The sequence below is a fragment of the Chlamydotis macqueenii genome, chromosome 2 (genome assembly GCF_036417535.1).
Source record: "Chlamydotis macqueenii isolate bChlMac1 chromosome 2, bChlMac1.mat, whole genome shotgun sequence".
Taxonomy (NCBI): Eukaryota; Metazoa; Chordata; class Aves; order Otidiformes; family Otididae; genus Chlamydotis; species Chlamydotis macqueenii.
In genome coordinates this window covers 94,324,018-94,346,309 of record NC_141557.1, presented here as the reverse complement: position 1 = coordinate 94,346,309, position 22,292 = coordinate 94,324,018, and positions in this window count along the sequence as shown.

Sequence of the window (22,292 nt, the reverse complement as noted above, 5' to 3'; positions counted from 1 at the left end):
GCATTAAAAAACTGCTATGCATATGATGATTTGTCAACATAGAGATTTATATTCTCACAAGGTCGTTATTGGCAAAAGCTTCAATTCTGGCAATATTTATTTCTTAGTTAAAAAAAAAAAACCTGATGTTCAGCTAAACAGGTGTCAATTTCTATTTAGTATTTAGACACATCCCTTGGTGAAATCCAATACTTCAGAAGAGAAAGCATTACAAAGACAACAGCAATGATCATATTTTGTGTTCTCATTCCTACTGCATAATTTTCAACAGTGAAGGCTTTAACAAAGGCTTTTGAAAAAATAATCAGTACTTCTATTCTGTTCATAGATAGGATGAGTTGGGGAAAATGAACCCTGTGAGCATCCCACTATTTAAAGAATGGTTATTGAAGAGTATGGGATGGAATAGGTAGTCATGTCAAGGCAATACTCTTATCACTACTGCTCTCTTTGTAATCACATATGGTATGGAAATACAATTAACCATTGCGGAGTTCTGCTTGGTTTTGTCAAAATTATTCTGGTTTTCCAAGATAACAGTAAACATGAATCCCATACTTGGAGTCAAAATATAGATTTCAGTGCGAAGGGTAGCATTTGAGGGTGGCAATATTGAATGTGTATTTTTACTTCAATTTCGTTTTTATGGTCTCATTTTCTTGCTTTTAATATTGATCTGTATTTTTATGTTAATTAACTTAAACCTAACTTCTTAATATTATATCAGGGAAAAATGTGCAACTTTGCTAACCTCAGAAAACTTTGGACCTGTATTATGTTGGAGATTAGATTACAAATTTAGAAGAGATGGCTTGGCTTTTCTATGGGAATAAACAGGGACATGTTAAACAAAACAGAGCATCACATGCATCTGGCTGTTTAGTACAGTGATGTTGTTCAGACAAAAGCTTTTAATAACTTAGTTGCTCTCAATGCTCCTTATTCACATGAGTGAACTGGTAAGTGCATGCCATGAACCATAAAAAACTGGACACAATAAGATTAATATACCTACAGAAAGCAAGTTTTACCGACATGTTTTATATATAAATTGCAGAAAGATTCACATACATTCACACTGGAACATACATCACCAGACATCCACCCTGGAGTGGGACAGACTCTCAAGGTGGCTATCAGGAAAATGGCATCAGTGGCTGTTTTTTATCAGTCGAGGATCTGTCTCATTGTCCATCCGACAAACATTGCCAGGTTTGAGTGGAGGGAGCAGTAGCAATTCAGCAAGTTAGTGACAGAGATGGAGGAACTCTCCCCTTCCTCCTTCAATATTCAGTGAATCTCCTTTTGAAAAGTCCTGAAAAGAAATAGAGCAAGGAGAGACAGGCAAGCTCACAGATATGCACATCTTACAGAACTCAGCTTCATCTACAAGGGCTGGATCCTAAGCATCTATCTCAAGATATGCCTCCAGTGTGTGAAAGCCTTTACAACATGTAGCTTGCCACTCGGCCAGCTAAAAAACATACTTAAGCTAAAAAAAAACCAAACTCATTTCCATCTATGCCCTTTAAGAAAGGAATGCACAAAAGTAATTTCTGCTGTTTGAGGCTTGAAAATAGCTTTTCAGTGCTAAGCACAAAACAGACAACAGAGATTTTAAAATATAAGACTATCTAAGAGATCACACTCTTTTTTCCTGTATAGCTGGTAAGCTTTGTCTGATGCTATGCTTATAACATAAATTACTGAGGCTCATGCAAGTAACAGTAACTTGAAGAGATGAATGAATGAAGGAATTAATAAATATATATGCAGTGGTAGCGTAGCTTGATAAATTCACCTCAACACTTCAACTCTATTTATTTCTTGTTAAAAATGAATGCTTTTGAGAAAATTACAAGAGACACCAATGTTGGATTAGGCATCTTCTGCTGAAGACCCCATGACTCTTGAGAAGGTCATGATTCTCTAAGATGAAAGGGTCTTTAATAACAAAAAGATCCCGAATGAGACAAATGGTACCACTGTAGTTGCAGCACCATAAAGTACTTTCCAGTTTCAACTGTCCACTGTAATAGTAGTCTTCTGTGTTAGCATGTTCCATTCATTCTTTGATAAAACATGTTGCCACATCTCCATGGGAATACATGGGGAACATGTTACGGTCTGAGCAGAGTCTGAAGATTTTATTCCAGCTGTCACTTCCAAGAAGGTAATAATTCATGTCCAATGAATTCAAGAGGAGTGACACTCCTTTATTTCTTTTAATCATAAATTTTGCCATGATTTTAATTTGGGCTGTGTTCCAGGCCAGAGCCTAAAAACTTGTACCTTGGTTCAATGGGAGTTTAGCAAAGAGCTTGTTAAGACTGTTGAGGTTATACATGCTTTTGGATCAGTCTAGTTTAGTGCTGAGTCACAGGTGACTAAGGATGTCCAACTCTGTCTCACATATTTAGGTTTGACTCACTTGCTTTAATTTATGCAGAAACTGAAAAAAGCAGCTGACAGACTTAGCACCAGTATGCTGACATACCTTGGTTGTGTCTCAGCACAAATTCTAGAATGATGCTTTTAACAACATTGAGCTATTTTTCTGTGACTTTTTTTTCTTTCTACAAAAGGACATGCAACAAAGCACAGGGGACAATGTTCTGTAGTTTATTACTGACGTGGAAATAACACTGGAAGTTCAACAGTTGATTTACCTTGATACCAGTTAGGAGTAATTCAAGGCTGTCAATCTCTTTTTTTTTTTTTAGTAATTGATGTATCATCAACAAAGTGTTTGGGCAAAATGATGGAGAAAATATGTAAATGACAGCTGTTACTTAGATACATCATCTTTTATCTACAGAAGATAAGCTGTTAGGTGAAAAACGCATCATGCTGAGGCTTTGCACTGTGCCAGGCACAAGGGTCAGGTCTGAGCTCCAGGTACCAGTGCCATATGAACAGCAGCCATAATACACTCTTCCTTTTGGCATTAGGATTTTAGGTCTAAAATGTGACAAAGTCTAGTTATTTCCCCAGTCTAATCCTGAACCAGAGCATCAGCAAGGCTTTCAAAAATCCCAGTGAACTTAAGCCAATGGGGAGTATAGCTAAAAAAATCCCTTTCCTTATTTATAGCTTCATATGTCTTACTGAATAAAGTAAAAGTCACTTTAAGTGTGAGCAATCACATTTAGTATTGCTGAAATACAGAGTCAACACACTGGCAACATACCTTCAAAGTAAACCTTAATAAGTACAGAAGTTTCAGGATAAACATCAGAGCACGGCTGAGCTTTGCTTCACTCTGAAAAGTCATCCACCTAATGGCTGTTTCTCTGAATCAGATATTTTAATCCTCTTAGAAGACTTAAAATGATCCACTCTGAGAGTTACTCTGCCATTTCTATATTTAATGGCAAAACGTTACTGGAAATTCACACTGTTCACAAAATTCTGATCGTGCAGTCTCTTAATGAGAGAAACTTGTCCATTTTACTTGGAACTAAAGAAATAAGACTTTTAAAGTTTAGATTAAGACTTCTGAAGGTAAGTAATGGATATTTTACCTTGCTTTGAAAAATCTGAGTGATTTGATATTTAGGTAAGAAAATAAAATATAAAACTGCATGGACTTCTCATTCAGATATCTCTATGCTTGACAGAGCAGGCTCCTACTTTTACAAGCTTTTTAATTTTACTGGTATTAACATGTAAGTCACAAATGCAGTGACAAATATAGAATAATTACTACGGCAGTCAATTCCACGATCACTTCACTTTGCCCCCGGAGCCAAGTGATAATAATCAGACAGGGGCATGCTACTTTGCTCAGACTAATGGATCTTACTCAAGTACCCATGCGCCCTTAGTCACGTCCACGTTCCTTGTGTACATTTACATGTGCATTTTTTTTGCCAGAATAAATACACAGCAAGTAGGAGATGCAACCTGCAATGCACAGCCAGCCTTACAACTAAATTTTTCCTTCAGTCACTGGTATAACAGAGTAACAGCTTTTCTCGTAGCATTTTCTTGGTTATACTGTCACTGTACAGACTTTACTACCACTTAAAATAGCAGTGTATGCCAGACTGCTGACCTACCGACCAGGACAGCGGTCCTTTGATTTTGCACCGTTGATACACTAATGTCATACTGTTATTTTTAAACACTTGGAACGCACCACGCCACCCAATCTGGTATTAGTAAATCTTGCCTAGGCAATTTCTTTTCTCCTGCTGCTCCAGTGGAGCAGTTCATGCTGCTTTTTCCTGTCTTTATCACAGCACTAGTATTTGAGATACAATCAGGAAAAATGTGGTTTTATTCAGAAATGGACTTGAGTTCTAGATATTTTTAAGTATGATCATTAACAATTATTAGAAATAGCAGGTATCTTTGCCAGAATAAAAAAAAAAAAAAGGTCAAATAAGCTTAAAGGAGAACAATTTTCCCCTCTTTGAAAGAGTATCTGCTTGGCAATGGAAACAGTATAGCATTCAAAGAAAAAAATGTAGCCTTTTTAGTGTTCCCTACTGAAGTCTGAAGATGCTGCAGTGATTTTACATATCAGTCCTTGAAAATAAAGTACATGATAGTTCAAATACAGACCTATAACGCATTCATATCATTTGAATGATATACCCAGACAATTTTGACCGTTCATTTGTGGCCAGATCTGGTTAGGCTATACTTGTAATGACTTTATCAGCAGAACCAGAATACACAGTCCCGCTTTTCTCTTCAATTAAAGGCAAATAACCCAACACCTAGAACTAGTGTAGGGCTGATGAGGCTAAGCCTATGTCTGTTTAGCAAGCCTGACCTCAGCCCTGTCTCTGGCACGAGCAGCACACTCAGCTTGGTTTCCAAAAGTGGCATCCTCAGATGCACTGAGTCATCTCTGAACCTGTGGGTGAAGATGATAGTGATGACAGGGCTCCTGGAAACATTTCTAACTTCCTACTCAGTGAACAGAGTTCCCCCCTTTTGTTTGGCATGAACTAAGCGAGGTTACATTGAACCTCAGGGGAAGGAGGCTCTGGGAGCCTGATATTTTCAGCAATTTTTTTTTTGTTTTCTTCCTATCTCAGAGAGGTTTTGAAGCTTTCAACCATTCGTCCTGCGTGTAGCTCTGCCTTCTGGCCTTAAGTGACAGAATGACTCTCTTGCTTATGCAATAAAAGGTTAGCGCTCCTGCTGAAAGAACCGCCTCTGCTTTGCAGTGATCTATGCTCCTGTTGGGGTCTGTGAAAGGGATTTATCAGGCAAAAAATTCAATAACCCCTTTCTTCCCTTGGCCTGTACCCGCTCCCCCCATTTGCAGTGCTGGGAGGCACATCATGGTGAATAGTGGCTGTTCAGGGACCATGCTGCGCCTTGCAGGAGGTGAGGATAGGTATCAGCATGCCACAGGGCAGATAGGCATCTAAGGAGGAGAGATGAGCTGCAGAGAGAGACCTTGTTACCCTCCCTCACAGCCTCCTACAGTCCTCAAAATCATCCCTCCCAAACATCCCAGGAATCTCATCCAAATGGGTAGCAGATCTCATGACAGGTAACGTTGAGCCACAGTAGTGATTGATCTTTGTTCCACTCTTTTCGTGAGGATGGCAAGTCCTATGTGGTGGCTATTTCTACAGCAGCGTTTGTTCCCTTTCACTCATCTTTTTGTATTTCTGGTGACGCTTCTGCCGGCTGGGTTTGAGGATGGCTTTTTCTAACACAGCAGTGGCAGTTCCAGTTCCATGCTTTAAGGCGTTCTTGCCAGCAGCATCATGGACTCCCTAAGGACAAAAAAGACAACAGTTTGCAAATCACCATTGTAGGTTTTAATACTGCATTAATGCCACTTGCAAACATGGGACTTGTAAATGAGTCACCGAAGCACAGTAAAACCTCCAGGGACTGAGGAAATCTAGGCAGGAACTGCAGCAATAAAAAAAAAAAATCACATACTTTGTCATTTTACAGTCTCTACAGTTTTTGTTGTGTGGTACAATACCCGTCAGATTGATAAAACTTACTTTAAAAATGTTTCCTTTTTTTTTTTTTAAAAAAAAAAAAAAAAAAAAAAGACAAACAAGCTGCAGCCCTTATATCTCTTTCTTGGAATAGAGCTTCCCAATAAAAAGTCTGGAATATAATCCTCTCACATCAGCTTCACTTTAGCTATGTCTGACTCAATTCTGAATCTTAAAGGGTCAGGTATTTTTCAGACATCTTTCCAATGAAATTATTGAACTGAATGCAAAATGTTGTATTATGGAGGTTAAGGTCCTGTATGGCTCTGATGTGCCAATATCTTCAGTATCCATCAAATGCCTTGACAGTGGATATCCAGGTAAACTTTCAATATACATAAGGGCTCTGCTTGCTGGGACACTGAATGAAATACTCAGGGCTATGTCTCCCCTCTCTAAAGTAGGGAATGTCTCACACTTGGTCAGATATTTAGTGCTGATAGAGGAATTCCACAGAAGAATTAACGTAAACAGACTTTATATGGCAGCAATAATTGGAGTTCCTGAAGTAAGTGTTGATGCTTAATGGTCCAAGTGAACCACAGAAATGTAGGTTACTCCAGACAGAGTAGTCTCAGATGTTCTCCTCCGTGTACAGGAAAACACCAAATGATTGAATTCCCACTCAGCAAAGTAAAAGGGGTAGAGGACATTGTACTTAGCCTCCCTTTAGAAAATATAATGAGTATAAAATTTCTCAGTGCTTGTGTTTTACCCACAGGGCTTAATTAAATCTGATGAAGGTTAATAACTACGAATAGGTAAATCTCAAAGTTTGCAACATCTAGATTTTATCTGAATGAGCACCTTTTACTTCAGAGGCCAATTATTCTGCTCTCTTAAATGGAGATTAATTGGGTGACCTGCTCCCAGGGCAAACGGCCTAGTGACCCCTCTGCCCAGCTTTGAGAACGCTGTCTTCCGGGATGCATCACGAAATGCTTAACGGCAATCTGCTGCTTTTTAGTTCTCAGGGGAAGGATTTCACAGCATTGCTGTGCCTGGTGAATGAGTTTTCTCACACACCCAGCAGATTTAAAGCTTGTTGTTTAGATGGCAAAGGCTCCTGTGTCCTACTGCACCAGAAGCAGGGAATGGACTGTCCTGTTTCCCTATGAAAAGCTTTGCCTTTGAGCATTTTCATGAGTGATTTCTTTTCTAATCAAATGGGTTTTAGTAAACCTGTTTAAATTCATTGCTTCTCTTGCATATATGATGTAGAATGCCAGAAAGCAATTGGTGTCAGTAGCCTCTGTCCTGGACACTTAGTACTTTCATCCGTAAAGCACTTCATAAACATCAGCTAATCCTTGTAATGTTCTTATACAGTCCTGTAGGTAAAGCATTAGATCCAGGTAAATATTGCAATACCAACAGTTTTAAGAGTTAAACCCCTTTTTGTATGTAAACTATTGCCAGCCTGCTGTGATAGTTTTTTTTTTCCCTCCAGTTTCCAGCTGTTCTCTGCATTGTTTGCAGGATATATGGAAGTGGGGACCTTGTTGCCCCTCCTAAGGAGACATGGCACTATTTGATCGCTTGACCACATATGGAAATTTTCTCCAGTAGAAGTGGATACCACCAGTGGCCCTTGTTCAAATTCTTTGGCAAATCTTCAGCATCATCTTAAGCACATAGTTTTGTGGATCAGTTGAAGAGCTGCATGCTGTTCAGTGAGGGATTTCCCACTTCATCCTCCCATGGTCCACCCTGTTCATGGCCATGCATTTCCATCAGTCCTGGGCTGCCTTTGGTGATCACTAGACCTGCCCGCAAACTGCCATGGGCCTTGCTGACAGCAGAAAGCCAAAGCAGTGACAACCCTGGCTAGCTCTCTGCTGTGCTAGCATGTTAAATTGGCCCATGGAAAAGAGTGAGGAGCCCTAGAGCTGGCAGCAAAAGGAGAATGAGAGACCTGGGCAGTCAGGAGAGAGACCAGGGAGTTAGGAAGGCAGGGCCAGCAATGGGTGGGAAGATTATGGCCCTTCTGACTGTGTCTGCCAGTCAGTACTGTGTTGCAATGGGAACAAAAGATGCTTTTGTATAGCTTCCTTTATGCTGATGGTGTTGAGAAGTTTTAGTGTTGAAGAGAATCAGAGAGAAAGAGAGAAATAAAGTAAGAACAAAAAAAGGGAAAGGTTTATTCTGATATTTGACTAATGGGTCTCTTTTGTTAGAAGCAGGAAGTTGCATGTTGTACTTTTTAAAAAAAAATTATTTAAGGAAACATTGGCATCTGCTGATTTCCCATGATGTTTCAACACCCTCAAGCCATTGCATTGCACCATTGCTGGTAGTCCTCAGACAGAAAATTCACAAATGCAAGACACCTGGGACAGTCCAGAGCTGAAGAAAGAAGAAAGTACTGAAGCGAAGTAGATAATTCCCTAACAACTCCTCATTGTGTCGTGAATATAATTGAAAATCCAAAATGTAGTTATGCATAATGTGAGGCCAAATAACTATCATCTATTGCTCTCTTTAGGTTTTTGCATGAGATTTTATTTACTTTTCTAGCTTATCAGCATAAATGCATGCAGAAAATAATTTTGTAAATCCTACAGCCACTGCATGACAGAAAAAAAACTGAGTTAATTATATATTACTGCAAATACGTTACTCTGGATTGATTGCCTTGTTTTGGAAAGCACTTATATATGAAATATGTGATGAACAGTAACAATAGGAAGCAGGCAAACCAAAACCCAAGAGAAGAAATAAATCTGAAAGAAATAGAGTGCAGCAAATAAAGTACGGAAAAATAAAAGAGCTTTTGTCTCCAGCAAAAAATGGTGAATCTTGTTATTCAGTTGACTCATAGTCAGATCAGACTGTTAGAAGTTGTAGAACTTGATTCAGCAAGTTGCTTAAACATGTCCCTCCACATATGAGTAATCCCACTCGGACTACTTATATATTTAAGTTAAGAATGTATTTAAATTGTTTGCTGAATCAGAGCCTTCTGAAAGATATGGTACATAAGTACTCAGTATCATTTCTTGGTGTGATGCTAAGACAGCCACATGTTCTGTGCCAGATGCAATTCTTAGAATTGGCGCATTTTGTCACATATACATGTTCTGGTTTTTGTCTGCATTAGCAACATCTGCAAGTTTTGCTCCTTTTAGCTGGGAGTGAATCCAGTAGTCTATTTTGGGAATTACTTTGCTGCCAAAACACCCCTAACAAACTACCTCCATTCATAACAGGAGAGTTCATATTCTATTCTTCTAAACTTTTTCTTAATTATAACAGCTTAAAACACTTTGAATGGTACTATTAAGTCATTGAATCTCACTCTTTTTTAGCTAATTACTAACATTATTTCTATTTTGGGGGGGTATATTTTCATCTTTGGAACTCTATCAGATTTTTCTCCTATAAAGCCAAGTTTCATCATTATTCTGTGCTAAAGGCTGAATTTTCAAGCATGCCAATACAGCTGGCATGACATTGGCCTTCCTAATTCAAGGACACAAAGGATTACCCTAAATCATAAGCAGAAAAGATCCACATTTGTTCTTTTAATCAAGGTTTTTGGTTTTTGTCAGATGTGATTTGTACTTGCCTCACAGCTAGGTGTCTGAGCAACTCAGTGTTTCCTGGAAGTCCTTTTGGTCAATAAGAGCTGAGCATTGGACCGTGCAGTTTGTCACCTGCCACACTATTTACAGAGCCAATGGATGGGAACAAAATACTGTGGAGCAGTAGCTGTCAATAATTCACCCAGTAGTGACCGCTGACATATAAAATATCACCAAGATAACTTCAGCTAAATCCCATTATTTTAGCTCATAAGGAGTAACAGGCTCTCTTTCTCTCAGCAATTCCTTCCTCCACAGATTTTTCTCCAACTATAAATACATATATATAAAATCAAAACAAAGTTTTGGAAACCAGAATGCATTGTGTTCCCTATAAAACATGTGAAATTGTAATGGTTGATGTGACAGGAATGATGGGCATCCTGGCTTCAGGTACAGAAAGAAACAACAGAGCAAGTAGGGTTTTGGGCAGAGGAAGCAAAAATCTGGTTTTCAACATCTCTCTCTTACTCTCTTTCTCTCTCTCAACTACTTGAGTCTCTCATTACTGAAAAATTGGTGATCTTATTTGTCTTTTTCACAGGGGGAACTAATGGCCCTTTGCTTGCTGCCTTCACCAAACTCATAGAATCTTCGTCAAATTTGATTGAAATTCAGCAATGGATTAGAAAGCAGGAGACCAGCTTGTATATACACATGCAGAATCAGTGATAAAACAAGCCTCATTTTAGTGGGAGATCAAGCTAAAATCCTCCCACTCAGTAAGATGTCTCTGAGATTTTACTCTAGGAATTGAGGCAGTCAGGACTGTCATAGAGAAAAACTCCAAAATCAAAAACAAACACAAAATGTCCACTGAGGGAGCCCTTTAGCTCATAAACCGAATATTATGGGTATGAAAATCAGTGTTATCAAGAGCCTCTGTGCCATGTAGCGGGTGAGCACAGCCAAACATGGCTGAGGGCAGCAGGCTCTGTCCTCCAGGGTTGTCCATGGGGGACATCAGGGTGGAGTACAGGCACTGGAATTGAGTATTTGAGGCTCTGTGCAAGACCATAGCCCCTTACATTCACACAAGACTTGCCCAACCTCATCCTCATTTTCTGACAGTCTTACTTAGTTTAATAATGAATTTTGGACAGAACTTGCATGAAAGATGCTTTATAATATCCTGCAAAGCCCTGAGTGACTCCACTGAAGGTTTCATGATGCCTTTGATGAAAGATCCCTGGCTGTGTAAAAATATTTCTTGATTAGTCAAGTCAGCTGCTGTTGGGATGATTTGGGTGGATTTATTTCCTCTTTTAAATTCAAATTACCTCCAAATAAGTTTTCAAGGCACTGCCTATAGATTAAAGGATGGGAGGAATGTGACACAGAATATTTCAGTAGAAGATTTTCCTCAGAAAACTAATCACTTGGGATTCTAGTTCTGCTAAATAAGTTATCTGAATAGGCCCAGAACCTTTAGCTGCAGTATTTATCTGACCCAAGAAGTTACTGAACACAGTCAACATCCCACAGAAGGCAGTGCTCAGCAGGGACACCCTGTGCCTCATGAGGAGCATTTGGGATCTTGGAAATCAGATCTTTTGCTCCTCCATGCCTCACTGACTGTCCGGCCTTCCTCTCAAAGCAGCCAGGAGGCATTTTTTTTAATTGACACTCAGGGGAACAGGAGGAGCTTGGAAGGACTGGGGAGGTCTCATAGCCAATTAGCATGGTGACTGCCCATCCACAGCCCTCAGTCCCTCACTCCCAGGTGCCTGCTGGAGTAGCTGTGCTACTGCAGGTGTAGAAGGGAGAGCTCTCCTACAGCTGAAGGGATGCCTGAAGACAAGAAAGATCCTTGGCAGATGTAAGGAAAGTGTGGTGGCAGAGGAGTGGGGGAGATACACATGTACCACAGAGAGGCAAAGAAATGAAAGGAGGGAGAGTGGCAGCTTGAGATCTCGGGGGGAGAAGATCAGGCAGAGGAACAATGGAGGAGCTCTGTAAGCAGCTGAAAAGGAGAAAGCAGGTTTAAAGATTGTCTCTTTTCTTCAGGGACCTGCATATGCAAGTCTCAAACTCATTCTGATTTTACATCTTTTGGAAAGTCAGAGCTGTGGCTAAATTGCTGTACAACACTCTTCTAGGCTCCTGATTTATTTTCTTTAAAGGACAGGTTTAAAAAGAGGCATCTGTTTCACCACTTTGGTATGAAATGGAATAATTTGAGAATGAGAGACGGCTGTATTCAAAAATATATTTTAACAGAGAGGAAGTAGTAAATAATAAACACATCCATAGGTTTGGGCTCCCTTGTATACTAGAAATATAGAGTATATTTTTGTAAAGGTTCAAAAAGAGGGAACATTTTTTCTATCATAAAATTCTCTTCTGTCAATTTAAACACATTTTATGAACTGGCTTTAGGGCTCTATGTAAATCTGCTCAGGATTCTGAGAAAGGAGAGGGTTATTAATCTGGAAAAAGTGTCTTTGTTTAGAGCCAACTTTAGAATCTGTTTAAAATAGGAATTTTTAACAAGTGAATAGTATTCCCTCAGTTGCCCTTAGATTAGCTTCCTTTCACGGGTACTGGGCAGAGTCAGTACCATTTCACTCCTGGTAAAAAGTTTTTACATCCCTGAACAGATATTAAACATGATCAGCATAACATCAGTGAATTTGATGAGATTCAGCCCACACAGTTTGTTCCTCCAGAGCTGACAGAGCTTTTGCTAGCCCTTATATCCCAAACTAATAAAAAAGAAAGACTGAATGAACTCCCATGCCTGAAGCAAATAAAGCCAAATACGAGACAATTTTAACAAAAATAATAAGGTTTCAGTCATTAGTGAACCTTGCAATTCTGCTGAAATGAAATGTTCTCAGTGAGCCAAGTGCAAGGCAAGTTTATTTCAGTATTATTGCCAAATCCTTACTGGCTATGGAAAACCCTATCTTTCAATGTTTGCATCTTACTAGTCTACGCCAACGTCATGCAGGAATACTGTCACTTACATTATATTGCAAAAGTACCCACTTTTACATCAGGTTAGAGTTGTCATGAATCTGAATACGTTATACTGATGTGGTGATTTCAAATTTGAGGCTATGGATCTGATTTCTTTTGTATTGTGGCATGACTTAAAATGTTTGATTGTTTAATTTACTTACTGAAATTGAAATAAATTAGCTTGATACTATTTAAGTTGAAACATCATTTTCATATAAGGCAGGCAAATAAATGGACTTCAGCTGTCCTCTTGGATCCTTGCCATTTGAGCCCACCAATTTCCAACTCCTGACAATGGTGCTTGTATAATGTTGGCTGTTGCAAAATATTACTTTTTCCTTTTAGTTTCCCCCAAGCTAAAGCTAAAGGGTATGCAAGAGGTAGAAGTGCACCAGGTCATAGCTCATCTTCCTGCTTTCTTCAGGCCAGAGCCACCCTGATCACAGAAGCCATTATGGAGTTGGAAGGCACCCAGGCTTCCTATTAACATCAGATCTGTAAAACCCCATGCAGTGTCTAACGGACTGGTTTGTGCCATATATTTTCAGTGCTGGCCTTGAACTTAAGCCCAGTAACTCCTTCTCATAAGGAAGCTGCTTGGGTCTGATTCCATGAGAGCCAGGTCATTTTCCCCTTCTTCTTTATCTCTCATGCCCATGCTTTTCTATGCTTTTGTAGAGCTTTCATCCTTCATACCTCACACTAAACCAGAGGAACTGCCATGGTTAGCACACATTCAATTGTCAACCTCACTTTTCTGGCCCTTCTGCATAGCCACTTCATACCCATACTCAAACCATTACACTGCTTTCCTCTCCCAATGTTTCAGTGTCTTGTGCTACTCTAAGACATTTCATTCAAGTATCCCTTTCTATTCCAGTCTCACAATGATGGCAGCTGAGACATTTATGTATTTACTGTGTTTTAACAATTAAAGAACAATGTTTTGCTTTGTGTTGCATCAACTCCACAAAGAACGGTAAAATTTAATTGCTGCTGCTCTACATCCCCTCTTCTTTTATCAGATCTTTATAAAGGCTATGGCCAACATATTAATTCTTACTGTCAAATACATACGGAGAGTAACAGTGTTATTTTGTCTAAGTGTTATATTGCAGAAAAACTCATTTTAGGGTGGTGCTGCATCTATTAGGGTTAGCATTTCCCTTTATACTAAAATCCGTAAACAGTTTATCATTAAATTGTTGAATATTTGTATGGTGGATAGGAATGAATTCTTTTTAATCCTTTGTTCACAGTTGTAGGATGTCCCTTTATGAAGGTTAGGTCAGGTGCAGCTGCTTGGAGGGTAAAGCAGATGGTTCCTGTCTATCCAGCAGCTGGGCATACGTGGGTGGAAAAACTTTGCAAGACAGCTGAGTGTGGCACATAGAAGAGTTACAGCATAGAGCTGGGAGCCTGCAGCTCAAGAGGAGCAGACAGACAGACTTTGGAGGCTGGTGGAAAGGACTTCCTAGGGAGCAGAGAGGATTACTTAAGCTTGTGACAAACTTAGAAAGTCACTGAGTTGACCAAAACCAAGCCTGGGACTGAGGAAGTCATGCTTAGGAAACCTTTTTGTTTCTGTTCTGCTTGAATTGGTAATTTTGACCTTTTTCTATTTAATTTTTGTTTTGTTTTGTTTCAAGTGCTAATAAAACATTGCTTTCTGAGTTTCAAAGTCTTTCAGACTTCTTTGGAGATCTCGTTATAAAGGAAAGGCCTAGGTAGTTCCATCGCAAAACCTTGGTGGACTTTGGCTTCTGTCACAGTTAGGTAATTAGAGGACACTAAATATCTCCCTTGCTTTTATGCTTCAGACTGCTGATCACAATGTGTGACTTTAGTGCAACAACAGACAGAGTTTGGTGAAATTTAGTATTTGTACCATTTGCACATCTTAATTATACTACCTTACAAGGCCTATGTGGACTGAAGTCTATTCAAAAATCCGCAACAAGCAGTAACTACAGCAGTACTGTTTTTGGACTATCATCTGATCTGTTTGGGATTTGGACATTTCTGCAGTTAATACCTTAGGAGGAGTCTTAGATCAATAGTTTATTTTCTTATCTAGATCTTTAGCCCTTTGGGGTTGGCAGTAGCAAACCTTCACTGTCTTCTTCACTAATAACTGAGTGTAGGTAAACCTGATCCAGATAGACATTGCATAGATGTTGCTCATTGTTTCTTCAAACTGCAATTTTGCCCCTGATTTGGTGTTTGCTCCTTGTCTGAGATCCTGCAGTGTTTATTTAATCTCCTGTTATTTGAGTGCTGGTCACTCCTTTGGCCTGCTTTCTGGTTTCATGTAGTTCCTTCCTTGTATCATGCAGACTGGTGTCTGCGCAAGGGTGTCAGGATCTTGGCATGTCACTTTGAGCTACACACTTCGCAGGCTAGTGGGTGATAGCTAGATTTAAATTAAAAAAAATAATAAATAATACGTAATGGAAGTCTATGTTTTGTTGTACATTACAGTGAAACTTCCCCATCTGGTCCATCATTAGGGTATTTATGAAACATAAAAAGAGCATTTTCAAAATAACATTCATTTCATTATGCACAAGGTTTCCTTCCCTCTTTGGGGCCCAAACCTAATGTGTGTTTGCTGATTCACTAAGAGAAAAATGAGTTTCTCAGGCTGAGAAGCCATCCTTATGGGTTTACTATCTTCTAATGTGCTAGTGAAAAAAAGAAGTGACCAGCCCTGAAATAATTAAACTGGAGTTTGGTGCTCAAGCTCTCCGCAAATGGTAAGAAGGGCGGCAATCCACAGAGACTTTGTAAACATCTGGTAAAGAAAGAAATGCAATGATACAAAAGTGGGAAATGATAACAGCAATGATAATATCCAGGTGGTTCGTCTAAAAATGATACGTTTGCAGTCTGCTTTTATGTGAAGCAACTCTTAACTGGAGGAAAAATAATCCAAGCTAGGAACAAAAGCAGCAAATCTGCCACGACTGGAAACAAAACAAAGCTAAACAAGTAAGCTCACCTGCAGAATAAAAAGCTGTAATTGGTGTTTAGTGCATCCTGCACTCTGAGGTTGATGCTGGTTGTGATAAATGGAGGAAGGAATAGATTTCTGGCTGAAAGATGCTCAGAACACAAAAGGATGGCCTAAAAAATGATGAGTAGAGAGACACATACATACACACATATATGCATATGTGCATACATACATACATGCACCCGTACATACAGATGCATCTGGCTAGATTTCTTAATGAGAATCTGATGTAGTGATGTTTTAGTGGTCTCAACTGTATCAACAAAGCCCTACTGAGATGTACGTGCTCTGAGAAGCTCTACAAGACGCCCTGTGCACTGAGCTTGAAAGAGTCCTTATCTTTGGTTTGGAATATGAATACTTTGTGACTTTTTCTTTGTTATGCAAAAAAAACTGTGAAAAGCTGTGCTGGTTCAAACCAAATTGCTAGTCCAGTATTCTGTCCCAGCAGTGGCCGTAAGTTGACTTCTATGGAAAAGAGCAGGGCAAGCACATGATATTTACCCTCATACTCTCCCAGTATCCAGCTGTTTGCAGCTCTGAAGATTTCCTGAGCTTGATAACCTTCAGTGGAGTTTTATTCCAAATACTTGTTCAGCCTCCCTATGTCCCCATGTAAAATTTTTGGCATCCAAAATATCTTTTGGGAAGGAATCTGAGGATTCTGCTGCATTCTGTGTGAAGAGCTACCTCCTCTGAGTTGTTTGCATCAAGCTCCTATCAGCTTTGTTTCATGACCCCAGTTATATCAGTGATGCATAATACTATTATCAATTTCATATATATATATATATATATATATATATTTGCAATAATGTTATGTTTCTTTAAAAAGCTCCAGTGTGGTGAGCCTCTCTTTAGGGCCAAAATGTTAGAGGCCACTGTGAGGAGGATGCAGGGACGGGGCTGGGAGCCTGCAGGTCCTTCAGGCAGCAGACAGCCAAGTCCTCCTGAAAAACGTCCTGGGGACCAGGGATTTCTAGACAGATTTTGCAGCAATTCAGAGAGTCTCTGAATTGTCATTGAAAGTAGGTTTGAGGAAATTATTCACCTGCAAGCACATAGTGAGAAGGAGTTGCTTGTGAACCTTTTAATTTAATTCTTGATATTTAAACTTCAGCTGGCATAGTCACTTCAGATTTTCTGTCTTCAGAAAACTTGAGGATCTTAGTTAATACTACAGTAAAATCTGGCTTCTCTGACTTTAAAGCCTTTTGACTCAGAGAAAAGGAGAGTTCGTTTGTGACAAAAGCCTGGGCAGATCCACCTCAAAGCTGTGGTCAGTGTCTATTTCCTCAATAATGCTTATTAGTTGCATTGTGTCCCCCTTTACTGAAAATTTCCCTGTGTTCCCCACAAGGAGATTCCTGACATCTGTTGCTGATAGCTTTTTCTTATGCCATCTCTGTGAAAATCTGCTCACATTAACCAAGTTATAAGGATTTTAAAAAGGCCAATAATACATTCTAGGATTTTTCCAAGGGCTTTGTTTGTATGAATATGCCCCCTCTTGAGATTGAGCATGAATTCCCTGCACTTGTCTTTCTCTGTTAATTAATCTGGGGGGCTCATTAAAGAGTAGAAGTGTTGTTTTTCTTTTTTCTGGCTTCTGTGTGTCCCTCTTCTCTTCCATAAAAATATTGTAGCATTTTCATGAGTTGTAGGCATTTTGTGTCTACCGGCAAAATGATCCTTCTTATTTGCATTCTAGCAATTAATATAAATTACTTGCCACTGATGTAATTTTAAGGTGGCACAAATATTTGAAGTAAAAAGTAATGATTAGGTGGTGCCAGCCCAACAGAAAAGTGTTAGTGTTCTGTAAACCGTGCTGTTTAAAAAAAAAAACTTTGTCTCTGTCCTGGTTCTGGCCAGGATAGAGTTAATATTTACCTGAGCTGGGTGGAGAACTGAAGCTGGTAGCCCCTATGGCTGGGATAGTTAACTAATTAGCTAACAGCTGGGGTTAATTTACCCAAATTAGCCAAAGGGCTATTCCATCCCATCTGACATCATGCTCAGTATATAAGTGAGGAGGGTGCTGAAGGGAGGCCCCCTGCTAGTTGGAAGAGACTGGATGTGGAGATCTGTTGTGAGCTATTGTACTGTATTTGTGTTCCATCACTGTCTTGTTTTCTTCTGTCATTACTGTTAAATTTACTTTTTGTTCAATCTCAACCCGCGTGTTTGGTTTTTTTCCTGGTTTTCTTTTGTTTGTCAAATCTCCTCCTATTCTCTCGGAGAGTGGGGGGAGTGAGAGAGAGACTGCGTAGTCTGGTCCCCGTTGGGGCTGAACTACGACAGTCTCCCAAATGTATTCCCCACACTTAATCTGGAGAAAGGCAAAAGGCCCGCCAAAAGATATGAGAATTTAAAAGCAGAAACTCTGCAAAAGATGCAATGGTCACAGTGGATGAGTATTTAATAAAAGGTTCCTGAAAAATTCTGTGACTAAAAAACCCTTTGTGATGCTTGGTTGTATAAATGGGAAATACATGTGGAGTCAGTGCTATTTCTATGGAATGGGAATACCAATTGGGAAGCAGTGCACAACTGTTCCAGCACTAACAGATCTAAACCAATCTGATACCAACTAATGTTTTTTTTTGCTTTATTTAGATAAGTAGTATCAAAGTGATACTTTTTATATCTCTTATTTTTCATACATATTTACACATTTTTGTTTGTTACCAATCTTTCTAAAATTTGAGAAAGCTCTCTTCCCTTATTTGGCTACTTGCTGAAATCACGGCTCCTCTTCTCTTTTAGAGAATTTCCATGTTTACCAACTTCTTGGCTTCCTTTTCTTCTATAAAATAAACTGTCATTGGCATTCAGTATCTTAGATGCAGAAATTTTGAAACAATTCCAAACTTTCTGTTTTCAAGACGATGTCTTACCTTTATGGCCCATTCACATCCACCCACTCTGGGAATAATTTCTGCAATATACGGTCATTGTGTCTTTCCTTATACCTATGTTTTCTCTTCAAACCTTTCACTGAAATGTCAAATATCACGCTTGTGAGATCTCCTGACTGTTGAAGCTTCCAGGTAGTATTCCAGTCAGTGGATGTGACTTTGTTTTGAGCAATTTCTACCTTAACTAATCCATTTCCTCAAATATATATATACCTTTTTTTTCCTCTTAAGTACTGTCAGTGAGGCTGTGCTCTAATGTCTTTATTTCTTTGCAGAGAGAGGAACTCTGCCAAGTGCAGGTTAGTGCTCAATTCTATGCTTATATCTGTCCTCTTCACAGTCTTTGTTCCAATCTGGAAAACACTGTTGCCTCTTGCAGGTTCACTTTTATTTTACTTCTGGATGTTCCTGGGTTTTGTTTTATTATGCTTTAAAACCTAGTCCACTGTGGCACCCAGGAGCAGAAAATGAGAAATCAAAACTTGTAATCTGATCTGAGTATCTTCTGCAGGATGGCAAATTTCAGTTGCTTATTCTGTTATCTTTAAGCTTGTTTTCAAAAGTATTTTTTATCTCTGTTCCATGTCTTCAAGGCCCATTACAATCTGATCTTACATTAGAGATTGTACAAACCCTCCAAACAGCATGTCAGACTTGCTGAACTGAAGTGTGCTATAAATGCTTTAAAAATTTCTCCCTTTTTGATTTCACATATGAAGCCAACTATCTAGCAAACAAGTCATTCTTTCTAGGAGTAGAATATTTTCTATATCTGTGTCATGGCTTGTTCTCTTTCACTAAGTTTTAGGCTGGTGAGTTATACGTGCTCTAGATCCCGCAAATATAATTTGTTTGGCCCCAATTTATTAAGATAGATATAGACCTTAATCTTGCTATGCCTTTCCACAGTTTCACCTCTTTTTAGAAGAAAACATATTCTTGCCTGAAGTTCGGGAGTCTGTTGTATCTGTGGCCAATTCTAGACACTTTAGCATGCTAACATGCTGTTGCATTTTGTCATTTGACACCTTTTGTCTTGTTTCATTATGCTTTCCCCCCCTCCATTGAGCATGCTAGCTAGTAATTCTTGGTGGCAATTTATAAACAGTCAATGTCAGACCGTGCAACTAATATTAGTTGAGGCTGGAGCCGGGGATGGAGACTGGGCTGCAGCCACTTTGTGTGTGGATTTGTGCGTGGATTTGTGCGTAGCTCACAAACTGGTTTCAGAGAGTACGAATCACTTTGTCAAAACTCACTGCCACTCCAAACCACACACCTCAGTGGATTCAAGAGCACAGGCACTAGTGATCACACTAGTCCATAGTCAAATGTTGCGTTAAGAGCTGTCCAAGATCTGTCACTGGCTCAGTGGGAGAAGTGGAGAATGAGAGCCTCATTTTATCCAGTGAACCCCATCGTATCCCTCTTTCAGCCAAATTTAAAATAGGATTTCTTTTTTTCAACAAGTGACTAGAGGAATAGGCAGAGACTGGAGATATTCACTCCTCCTTAAAAATAAAAAAGAAGAAAGAATCAAAAGAAAGTTGTTTCTCCCGAACAGATATTAACCATTATCTGCATAACCATGATCAGCACAATGGCTTTGATGAGACTCAGCCCACACAGTTTGTTCCTCCAGAGCAGATCGAGTTTTCTGCCAGCCATTCTGCATTCATTACATCCCAACCTAATAAAAAAGACTGAATGAACTCTCATGATTGATTCAAATAAAGCCAAATGCTGCTACAAAAGAAATAAGATTTCTGTCATTATCAGTCACTGTTATTCTGCTGAGAGGGCATATTCTCAGCTAACTCCATGCAAAATATACCTAAGCTACAAGTTGTTTCTTTTTCTTTTATATATATATATATATATTTGTTGAGGAGAGAGACAATATTGGCATGTTTTAAAGCACCCTTCAGGAATTCCATCCAGACTGCCATGTAACACAAATTGTTTTGTAGTATGTACTGCTCACTGCCAGTGTTGTTATAGCCAGTTCCTTCATCTCCATGGGTGGTTTATTTGGAATTTCTTTATAAATTGTAACATGAATACCTGAGCGTTCTAGCTAGCCCTGTACAGGTCAGCTCAGGTTCAAGGAGGGTTCATATTACCTGCAGAAACTTGAGCATATGCTTGTGTGATTTGAGAAAAAAAAAAAAAAAAGAGTAAGGGAACTTTAGAAGCTAGAAGCCTCTAATTCAATCTCAAAGCATTTTGTCAACTGTTTTATACTAGCCTGTAATTTTAATGTTGGGCCAGAAAGATTTAACCAGAGGGAGACTAATATCTGTTAACACTGTTGCAATCATATTGCTTTACTCATGGGTTATTTCACTTTGTATTTTATTATCAATGGAGCAGATAGCACTGCCTATTATTAAAATTGGTGGATGTTGCCCTTGAAACTCCTCTCAGTTTCTTATAACTTTGTCAAGCTTTTAACTACTAATATTTACAATTTTCATGCTGATAAGGTGCCTGCCTCTGGCTGCTTTTGTAGGGGTTTTTGGGTACTAGTTTTCCCCACATTCCAGCTATTTTGAAGAATAATGCCTGAGAAATGTAGGTTGTTTTACATAAGTCAGAAAACAAAATGATACTTGACAGTCTTTTTCTTTAAGAATCAGTAATTTTTATTTTCTTTTCCTCATTACCTGAAGCAAGGTCAAGAAGTTTGATTTGGAGAGACTGTTATGACAGGGAGGTACATCTTGTATTTATACAAAGAATAGTATGCTGTTTAAAAATGACTGTTTAAATATGGTCATTGCTAACAGGTAAAATTCTCCAAACTCCCTATCTGTGGTGAGCACAATCCAGTGTGATGGTGTACAATGTCTGCCAGCAAGTACAGCTATAAACAGCAGCATTTTCATTTCATTTGTCCAACTAGACTATGAGTAACAAGATCATTTCAGAGCTATTCAAGCTGTTTCTCAGAAGGAAAAGCTGCTTCATTTGAAAGCAAGAGAGAAAGAAATGGAGCCTGCCGAGAAAAGGGGAGTTTGTCAAGGAGCTCTTTAGGAAAGAGAAAGAGGGGAAGAGGCTGGCAAGCAATAGAGAAAAAAGATGTCATGAGTGGGACGGGAACAAAGACTGGGAATAAGGACCAACAAAGCTGGATGAAGAAGGTGAAGGAGGCTGAAAAATAAATACACTGAGGTCTTCGGATGCAGTAAGGAAAATGAAAATTAATGAGCAAAGAAGCAGGAGAAAAGAGCCCAGACAGTCTGACTGTAAAAACAGACTTCATATGTGTGTGTTAAAGTGCCCTATGCAATTTGCAAGACCTAGGCTTTCCAGTTTGTAGGGAATTAAGAAATTCCATAATGGAGGCTGCAGGGAATGTTCTGAAAAGGCAAAGGAAACCAAAGAATTGGAAAAAATCACTTTTCAGACTAAATTGTCGGGAAAAAAGTCAAGTCAGGTATGAGGATTTCTTACTCAAAATGTTCAAAAAGTTGGATATAGTTTTGACATTTATCCCTTTAAACACTGTTACACCTTAAAATAAAATACATCTAAAGCAAGTGATTTTGAATTACAGGTGTAATTGTATTATTCTGAAACTACAATTTATAGTCAAGCAAAAGAAACAAAAAACCAGAGAATTCCTCAAAATTATTTGCTTTCAATACATCACCGATTTATAAGACAAAAATGTTCATATAGGAAAGCATCAACTAGTTTTAGGTTCAGTTTTCAGTTTCCTGGAGGTGTGCAATTTTTTATGGATGAGGCTTCCTTTCCTGTAGGATACCAGCCATAGAATTTGGGAGACATGCAGGATTTGGAAGAGATGTGGTTAATGAAA